This window comes from Malania oleifera, chromosome 2, assembly GCF_029873635.1.
Source record: "Malania oleifera isolate guangnan ecotype guangnan chromosome 2, ASM2987363v1, whole genome shotgun sequence".
NCBI lineage: Eukaryota > Viridiplantae > Streptophyta > Magnoliopsida > Santalales > Ximeniaceae > Malania > Malania oleifera.
The window spans coordinates 122526092-122536953 of NC_080418.1; positions in this window are offsets into that span (position 1 = coordinate 122526092).

The window sequence follows — 10862 nt, forward strand, 5'->3', positions numbered from 1 at the left end:
ATAGGCTTGTTGTGTAACAAAATAAGGCTTCAAGAGCTTCCCTTTATTATTATAATTTTTTTGTTGTGAAAATAGGACCTCTTCCAACAATGCGCAGTGGAATAAATATTGTAAAGGATCAAACAATACCACATGCAACAATCTCAATGGTAAAATACATAATTATTCCACAACCATGGCAATTTAAAGAAAGTAAAGCTAAGAGCAACAACATCACGAATTATATGGTTTGACAAACCCTACATCCACAGGAGTAATCGGTAAGAGATTTCACTATAAAAATCAAACATACACACTCAATGATCTTCTCTCCTTCTCTCACCCCTCTCTTACTCTCTTACATATCAAAATATGCCCATAGAACATATATAACAAGCCCCCGGAGGCTTCCCTCTGAATCCCCAACCGTCACACCGTTTACATTCAAAATTCAAATATTTTCTGGCAACTAAAAAACACTCGTCAACAAGAACAGGGCACTCATCGACGAGACAGAGAAGACCACTCGTCTACTAGTCTATCCACTTGTCAACGAGTCTTTAAACTCTCAGATTTTTTTGCTCTCGGTATCTCCTCGTTGACGAGCATAGAGTCTTTGCTGCTGCCTTGCACCAAGAACACATCCATATATTTTTCTCCCTTAATTTATAAACCCTCGAAGTATAAGAGCCACACCATAAACAACAATCTCCACCTTGGCGATTATATGCCCCTTAGGAGAAACCAAAAAACATATCTAACCGCTCCACCTCGAACTCGAAACGCTCGATTGGGACCGTCTTCCTTCTAGCACTTGGAGACATGCACCAAGTCCAAGCAACACCACTTGAACTTGCCGATGGCAATTTCAGCTTCTAACATCAACCCCGATACAGTTGTAGATGCAATACCCGAAGAGTTCACCCTAGACTTCCAACAAGACCTTTCCACAATAGAAAACACAAAAACTACTGCAAGCCTCATATCACCAAAGCCCCCTCTATAGTCTTCAACAAAACTAGCAACTGACAATTCACTCTATTGCCTGCTAAAACACCCTATTGCATAATCATGGGGAACCTTTGACATATCCTAAACATCACACCCTGCCCTTGGGTACCGTACGGTCGAAGTTCCATATTGATTCTCCATAGAACCCCCTAGAGACAACAAACAAAGTCTCCCGATGGTTCCATCCATAAAGTCACCCTGAGATAACACCAATCTCCCTATAGCCTTGTCCACATAACCACCCTGAGATAACACTAATCTCCCTGCAGTTTTATCCACGTGAATCAGCAAACCAAGACCCATCTTGGTCTTACCCAACATATTCATGTCAAAACCTTTCGATAGAATTTCCAACTAATCAGCCTCAATCAAAGAATTTCCAGCCAATAACATGTTATTCACACACAACATATACATCACTCCACAACATCTTATCACCCTCTTTCAAACTAGAAGCCTCACCAACTCACCTGAGTAGTGATCTGATAGTGTATATGGGCCTATCGTGATCCTACTAGTCTCTTGAACTAAAAAACTCCCTACAATATAAACTATGTCATCTTTACCCTGAGCTTGTTGATCCACCTGCATCACATACCTATTCATACCGTGATACTGTTAATCTGAGATAGAACTCCCTGCATTGCTGCTTTGAGTCCCTAACTCCACTTGAATAACATGATTGCTGCTACTACAGTTTTCTAACATTTGTTTATCTTCTTTAGCTGAGTATGCTGCCCCATGGTTCTATCACCAAAAGTCATGTCCTCGATCACCCCTTTGTTTGTCACAGGATCACCTAGCTTGCACCCCACCTTTCTTATACCCCAAAAAAGTGTATTGTCTGAACATCACACCAAGCCTAGACCCTCCATCACTAGAATAGTGCACCAGTGGACATTCACTCACAACCGAGTAATCAACCACGAAATCTGCCCACAATTTACCTGCAACTTTCTCATCTAGCGATACCTTTGGCAATCAGTCACACAATAAATGCGTCATACTCACTTACTTCACCAAGAAGTACCCTGCATATAACTTTCCCTGCTCACAAAACTTCTTGAACGAAACTAGCGTACTCAGCCCTAATGTTTGACTTAAGAATCTCTCTCCTGGTCTGGTTCTCCACCTCACCACTACATGAAGTACACCAAGACCCTTTGTGATAAACACATGAAATACATATGCCTATGTCTATCCCCTGATGCTATCATCATTGGTTCCCAAATATATAAATACATGTAGTTACCCAGATGCTTTAACTGCAAATGCCACAAGATATCTGACTTAGATTCAACGACAGCAACACCACCTACAACTATAACACCCTATAGTGTATAGATATTTTTCGCTACTTTTTCCCTTTTCATCACTATCAAGTTACCTTCACACACTTTCATTTCTCCCCATTCAGACTCGTAACAATATCCATTACGGTCTAAAGTTTCCAATGAAATACCATTCTTCCTTAGACCCAATTCATCCTTTACATCACATATGATTCTTACAACACCATTATACATTTTGATTTTTTTTTTTTTTACATTTCCAATAACAAACATTTTACATGAAATATCATTTTCCATCAAAATGCAACCAGTATAAACTGACTTGTAGATGTCAAACCATTTTCTAAGATAAAAGCATTCGGTATCTAAGATCCAAGAATCATTCGTTAGGCACTCCGAAGCCGATAAAACACGTAGTATATCTCTATCACTACATTCTAAGTCTTCCTCTACTACACTTACAGATTTTGACGAACCCTTAGCCATATATTGGCATTTCCGTTTTCACCAAACTAATGCCGAAAAATTCTCATCCATGACGTGATATAACACGTCCTTAGCCAAACAAAAATGAATGATTGCTCTCAATTTATTCCAAGTCACTGCAACCATGTTATCCAGTTGAATTATGTATAAAGCTTTCACCACACCATGTTGCATCAAGAGATCCTTTAATTCATAGGTCATACAACACGCTCTGATACCAATTGTTGTGAAAATAGGGCCTCTTCCAACAATGCACAGTGGAATAAACATTGTAAAGGATCAAACAATACCATATGCAACAATATCAATGGTGAAATATAGAATTATTCCACAACCATAGCAATATAAAGAAAGTAAAAATAAGAGCACCAACACGACAAATTACATGGTTCGGCAAAGCTTACATCCACAGGAGCAATCGACAAAAGATTTCACTATGAAAATCAAAGATACACACTGAATTATCTTCTCTCCTTCTCTCACCCCTCTTTTACTCTCTTACATATCAAAATATGTCCAAAAGAACATATATAACAAGCTCTCAGAGGCTTCCCTCCAAATCCTCAACCGTCACACCGTTTACATTCAAAATTCAAATATTTTCTCGCAACCCAAAAGCACTTGTTAATAAGAACAGGGCACTTGTCGACGAGATAGAGAAGACCGCTTTTTAACTAGTCTATCCACTCGTCAATGAGGTTTTAAACTTTGAAATTTTTTGACTCTCGATATCTCCTTGTCGACGAGCACAGTCTTTGCTGTTGCCCTACACCAAGAACACATCCACATGTTTTTCTCCCTTTGTTTATAAACCCCTAAAATATAAGAGTCACACCATAAATAATATTTTTTTAATATTTAATTTTTGAGATATTGACACATAACTCCTACTCGATAACTTAGGACATTTCAAAAAGGATATTATTGATTTGCGATAGTTCCATGGAAGTGAGAAGGAGGCCACTAGATGTTCTTATTATATTCGTGTGATGGAAGTTGCATATCACTAGATGAGCAAACTTTAAAACCTTTATCATTTCAGTAGTTGGACAATAAAGGAAATCTATTGTGATTTCCAATAAAATAAAATGAACTTTGAAAGGATTGTGTAGGCTACCATGATCTAAGGATGACAAGAAGTTTTCCATAGACTTCAGGACAACATGTTTATGAACTCAAACCTATTAGAACCGATTTTAATCCCTATATAATTTGTCCCACTTGCTACATAATAAGAGTGGGAAAAACTTGTTTTTTAGTTAAAAAGGTGTTAGTTTTTTGAGTCTGATCTCTGTTTTGATGCTGACAAACACAAGTTTCTTTTATGTGTGTGTTTTAGTGCGTGAACGGGTATAATTCAGGTCACACATAAGATCAAGAGAATATGGAAGCCAAGATAGGACTTAAAGCTCAAATCTGGCGTATTCTATGATGTCAAAGAACAAAGGAGAAGAAGAAGACATAATATTTTTTTTTTTGTAACTGCATTTATTTTTAGATTTTGGTCTATAATAATGCATGCATCTGTATGATATGAATTGAATGCTCATACGGAACCGTAGACTAACCATAGGGAACCAAAGGCCATAGTTTGACCTTATGGCAGACTTTGGTCGACCTTTGTTAGATTTTTTGGGCTTAATTTAAAAGATTAGGCCTTAGACTGATCTTAGGTCCATGAAAAAATCCCTTGAACTAAAATTTCATACCTATATGAAAAAGGGAAACTTTTAATCAAAATCTGGACCTACATCTGATTTGAAAGAGCTTCGGGTGACCGCACCTAGGAGGTTATAAATGCCTCGGTTGACCGAACTAGTGAGAAGTCAACAAGTTGACTGAGGCTTGGGCAACCAAACCATATTTGAACTAACCGTTCACGGTTGACCGAACCTTAAAGTTAACTTTTCCCACTTTCCTTGGGCGACTGAACTTGTAGTTCAAATTAGGCACAGGCAACTGAATAGTGAAGTTCGACAACCCGAACCATGGACCAGGCGACAAAAACCATGAAGGTTTGGAAAATCGCCTGGCTCAACCGACCGATCATTTCCCACGGTCAATCAAACCTGAAAAATTCACTTTTCTCTTTGTGTCTGTTCAGGCGAAGGACCCTAAAGATTGGGCGACCGAAACTCTCAGGTTGCCAATAATTAACTGCGCTAACTGGGAAAAAATTTAATTAAATAAATCTAATAATACCCAGTGTGTCCCAACAGTCATATTTTTTGAGAAAAACTATAAATACCCCTTTTATTTGTTTAATTAGAAACTTTGATTAACCAATTTTTCTCTCAAAATTATTTTCTTAATCAAAGTTCCTCCCACTCATATTTTTATTGTAAAATCATTTTTGGGGTAAATGTTTACACTCTCCAAACTCTCTTTGATTCTTTCCTTGAAACATTTTTAAGAGAGTATTTTATTTAGGCATTCATTTTGATTACGTTTATTGCAAAAACAACTTTTAAGCATAAATCCTAATTTCTCCAAATACTTTTTATTGTTAATCTTTGTTGCAGAAATATTTATTTTACTTTGATCTTTGAAGCATGTATTGCATATTTCCCTCAATATCAAAGATCACACATTTTACTTTTTGCAAAAATATCATTAAGACCAAAAACCCTAGGTTCTCCGGTTTGTATTTGAAAAATATTTTTAGGAGAATATTTTACTAAGGGTTCAAATATTTGAAGCATTTTATCATATATATATTATATATATCTTTCTTCAAAGATTGGAATATTTGTTTTGAAAAACACCCTTCTCTACTGAGCATAACTCATATCATATTAGAGCATATGCATTGAGTTATACTGTTGTACATCATCTACTTAGCATAGAAGCATTGTCTTTATACACAAATTTTATTGAATATTTATTGTATTCCTCACATGTGGTTGGAAGAGGGAGACTAACCCTGTGAATAGTTCTGGATTTTCTCATACCTAGTTAGGAGAGCACTGGATTGGTTCAGATCCGATTAGGAGAACTAGGAGATGCACCATCCTGAGAAAGTGTGCAAGGTGTTAGCTCCACCCGAAAAGTGAGCTGGGGAATGTCCGCCCCGGAAGGACATTGTAAACAGTTTTTGCTCTACTTCTAAGTGAGCAGGGTTAGTGAAATCCTTGGGGGTATGCCCAAGGAGGGACATAAGCTGGTTTGACCGAACCTCGATAACAAATTTGTGTGTCACTCTCTCTCTATCTCATTTATATTTCCGCACTTAAATTTCTGTATGTGTATGTTTGTTTATTCACGGTTACAATTATTTGCATGCATACGTTTGAACTCAGAGTTTAATTATTTTACATACACGTGTGTACATTGGATGAGAATCGACGACATGTTTAAATTAACCAAAAAGTTTTTAAAATCCAATTCACCCCCCCCCCCCCCTCTTGGGATTACACTAATTTCAACAAAGGGTCATACTAAAGAGTGGACAATTTCTTTCCTACCATAGTATATTTATTTATGTACAACCATTGTCTCAAGTGATTCCCATATTTTGTTGGTCATGACACCCCACCACTTACTATCTTCAATCTGCCATAAGCTTTCATTTTGTTTATGAGATTTAAAAAACCTATGTCGGAATTTTTATGACAAGATGACTACTAATTTTAATTCTTTCATCCTTTTCCATTAATCATTATATGATTTTTCTTCATGGATTAAATTATGGTTTTATAGGAGTTCTTTGTTATGATAATCCTTTTAGTGTATATGAAATTTATGCTAAATCTTCATGCCCCCGAGCTTTGCGTTTCATATGAATGTCTTAACCATTGCAATCAAACCCATTGAGAAAAATATTGTTTTAAGCATCTCAAGAGTCAATTATGATGGTGAAAATTAGGTCCTCGTAAAATTTTTGGTTACATGTTATCAACATCGTATTGTCAATATTTGGTGACCATTTTAAAATCAAACAAATAAAAAAAATCAAACTTTTGGCTATCTAACTTCATATGTTTTTTATTTTAGAAAATGGAGTCACCACTTTATTTTAATTTTGAAAAGAAAAAATAAAGGAAAACCTTTGAAAAGAGATTAATTTTAAGAGTGCATTCATGAATAGGAGAGAGAATATTTCAAATTCTTTTTAATTAGAATTCAAAACACTAACACCCTAAAACACCCATTGTTTTGAATGGTTACCATACTTGCTGTCTCATTGTGTGTGTGTGCGCGTGTGTGGGTGGGTGGGTGTGCATCTCCCTTTTTTTAAAAAAATAATTTCTAAAAGCAAACATTTGAATTTTTGGAAAATATTTGAAAACCAGGTGGTTGACAACTTGTAGAGACCCGTCAACCCACCTCTTCTTTTTTCCTTTTCTTATGTTGTTCATTTTAGAAAAGTATTCAACCCTTAAATCCTTTTGAAAAAGTTTTCGTAGAGCTTATGCAAATGTCTGAACTTCCTAAGAATCCCACTAATTGAGTGTCTAATCAAGCCGAGTATACAAATTCATATAAATAACAATCATTGAAGAAGAAAAGAAAAAATAGATTTGTGTTTTTTTGTTTCACATGACTAGATCTACAAATAGATTGTCAACCTATCATCGGAAAAAAAAAAAAAAAAAATTCAAGTCATATGTAGTTTCCAGCAAACCTTTTAATCCAATTTTAAAAACAGTTTTTAGGTTATTTTATTAAAAAAAACAAAAAAAAAAAAAAAAAAAACAAAAGTACTTGAATTTTTATGATTTTGATTTCTTTGGGAGGAAAATTATAAACTTAAGTTAAAATCTCTTAAATTATTATTATTTTTTTTAAATTTAATCCATTCAACGCTTACATCATGAATGATTCATTAAAAAAGTTAAATTTTTTAAAAGATATTTTTTGTATAATCATAAATCATATTCTAAAAAATGTAGATTTTTTAAAAGAGAATCACAAATTTACATTGTATTGACCCTTTGGATCATACTCAATTTTGATAATGACAAATATTCTTTGTATTTGATGGCTTTCAAGTTTGTGTTCATGATCATACTAGTTGGATTATATTGATGGCATGCGACAACTTGAAGAAAAATGAAGACCCCGACATATTTGTTTATTGTAATTTATATTTATCATTTTGAGTTTGTAATAGTAACATAAGAACATAGTTTGTAATAATTAATATCTTACCTGCATGGTAGGATAAATAAACTCAAGACCATAAATGGACCTTAGGGAATTCGATCGATCGACGCCGAATTTTTTTGATCGGCTCTCAAAGACCTTAGACTGGCCATAGGACACTATTATACATGAAAATGTTCTCTATTGACTTAAAATTAATCATCATATGTATAAGGACAACATTATAAGTGGAATAAGACTAAAATGCTCAAGAATGGCATGTTCGGTCGACCGAACTTAGTTACACTGAGTTCCTCGGTCAACCGAACCCCAACCGGGTCAACATGTTAACCACTCGGTTGACCGACCAGATATATATATATATATATAGGCAAGCCTGGTCAATCGAACCTGCCAAGGTCAACAATTTGACCGTTCGATCAATCGACCAAGATTATATGGGCAACATATTGGTCAACCGAACCCCCACGTGAGAAATGTCAATCGCTCGGTCGACCGAACCACACGGATTTGGAAAATTGCCCTTGAACCCCTCAAGTCCGATCGACCAACCTTCTAGTTCAAATTTCTCCCGGTCGACCGAACCTAGCCATTTGGTCAACTGAACCTTAAGTTCGGTCGACCGTTGCTCTCGGGTTGGCGAATTTCATCGAGGTTAAAAACGTTTTTATTTTTACTAACCTCACTTAAACTTTTCCTAAAATAACTAATATGTCCTGAACAGTTATAATTTTGGGGAATTCTATATATACCCCCTCATTTACAAAAATTAGTCAAGGATTAGTAATCTTAATTAGCAAAAATCCTCTGAAATTTAGAAAATCCTACTTCCATTTTTAAGTCTCTTACACTCATTCTTACTCGATTTTATTGCTCAAATCTCTTTATAAGTGTGCTTGAATGTTCATCTCAAATGCTTAAGTTCTCTCTTATTATTGATTAATTAAGGTTATTTTATTAGAGAGCAAAGCTTCAAATTTCCTTATGAGACTTTGTTAATAAGTCTTACTTAAGAATACTTCATTGAGCCTTCGAGTTTTGCATTGTCATTGTAATACTCAATGAGTTCATATTGGATTTTGATTGCTAAAAATATATTATACATCATTTTCAAAAGTATCTCTTGTGCTTGTCTTTGAGAAATATATTTTAAGATATATGCTAGAGTGCTGAAAAATCTTTGTTGTTATATCGTTTGCTTGATATCATCATCTTGACACAAAGATTAAATAATTTTTACAAATCATTTTTAAATATCTCTTGTGGTTTATATTGACACAAAATTTTTGTTAAGATATTTGAAGCATACTTGTGATCTTTGTTGCTGTGCTATGATTGAAAATATTATTTTGACACAAAAATCTTATTACTTACACTCTCACATACTGATTGCATTATTTGCATAAAACTTTGAGAATAGATACTAAGATCACATTGAGCTTATCTTGTCATATCATTCGATGGTGTATTGATTACATTGGTACATAATCTGCTTAGTTGAGAAGCATATTTGTTGTACGCAAAATTTTATTGAGAAATCTATTGTATTCTAGGCGTGACCTGAGAGAGCGGTAATTTAACCCAGTAAGGATTGGTTGTTAAAGGTTAAGGTCAGCCTTATGTTAATTGACCTGGTGTAAAGGTTGAGCTCAGTCCTGTGCTAATTGACCTCATTGTTTAGGTGTCATTCCACCCATTAAGTGAGCCTATAGTGGTAATCTTTGTGCTTGCTAGCCAAGGCGGGGACGTAGGCAGTTTGTCGAACCTCGATAACATTTCTCGTGTCGTCTCCTTTACTGCTTTATTGTGCATGTTTGGTTAAATTTTTATTGTAGTTTAAATTCCGTTGTATATTTACATTGATTTATTTTACATGCATTAGATTGACATTAGACTTATGTAATACTGCTATTAGCGGATTGTCCTTGGGGATAAAATTTTTAAATATCAATTCACCCCCTCCCCCCCTTTTGGGATTGCACCAAAGCTAACACATTGGCATAATTTTAAAAAGATTGGAGAACATCCAAATACCACTTCATGGATGTATGACTCCAAATAACTTGAAAATTTTGCAAAAACATAGACTTTATTTTTTTAATGAAAACTCATGCAAATCCAATTGCTTTGGTGAAAATTTGATTTGTTTTAGAGAAACCATGAAAATTCTAATAATCAATCAACATTAATCAAATGTGATCTACCATGTCTAGAGACGCTAAAATTCTTAAATCCTAAAGAGATTTAAGATAGTGTGCAAAAAGTAACACTCTTGGGATTTGGTTGTCGATCATTGTAAAGGTTGGTTGACTGCTTGAACATGCATTTCCATATAAACACTCAATATTTGTTGAGAATTCCACTTGTGAAGTTCGTCCCACATTGAAAAAAGTGAGTATTTAATGGGTGCTTAATCACATGGTGTAGCCCAAGACCCAATAGACTTAACCTTTTGGATCAAGTTGGTACTCACCCATGTGTATGAAGCACACCTTTAGACTCCTCCAGTGCTAACAAGTCGTATCAGAGCTGACAGTTCATAACTCTTGGTGTGGGAGTGTGTGATCGAGGCTAAGAAGGATCATCTAAGTTGTCAAGATGGATCCAAATTGGGTCAAGATGTGGGAGGTAGGATTGGTTTGGAGACGCTATTTGGAATACAATCCGAGACACGTAAAACGACTCACTTGAACAAACTGTTTGAGAATTTGTCTAATGAGGGAGAAGATGACTTCCATTCAAGGGAGAACAGTTGGAACTCACAAGTGAGGTGAGAGATTGTTGAGAATTTCACTTGTGAAGTTCATCCCACATTGGAAAAAGTGAGTATTTGGTGGGTGCTTACATGATGTAGTCCAAGACCCAATATGCTTAAGCTTTTGGGTCAAATTGGTGCTCAACCATGTATATGAAGCACACCTATGGACTCCTCTGATGTTAACAAGTGGTATCAAAGCCGACAATCCATAACTCTGATGTGGCAGTATG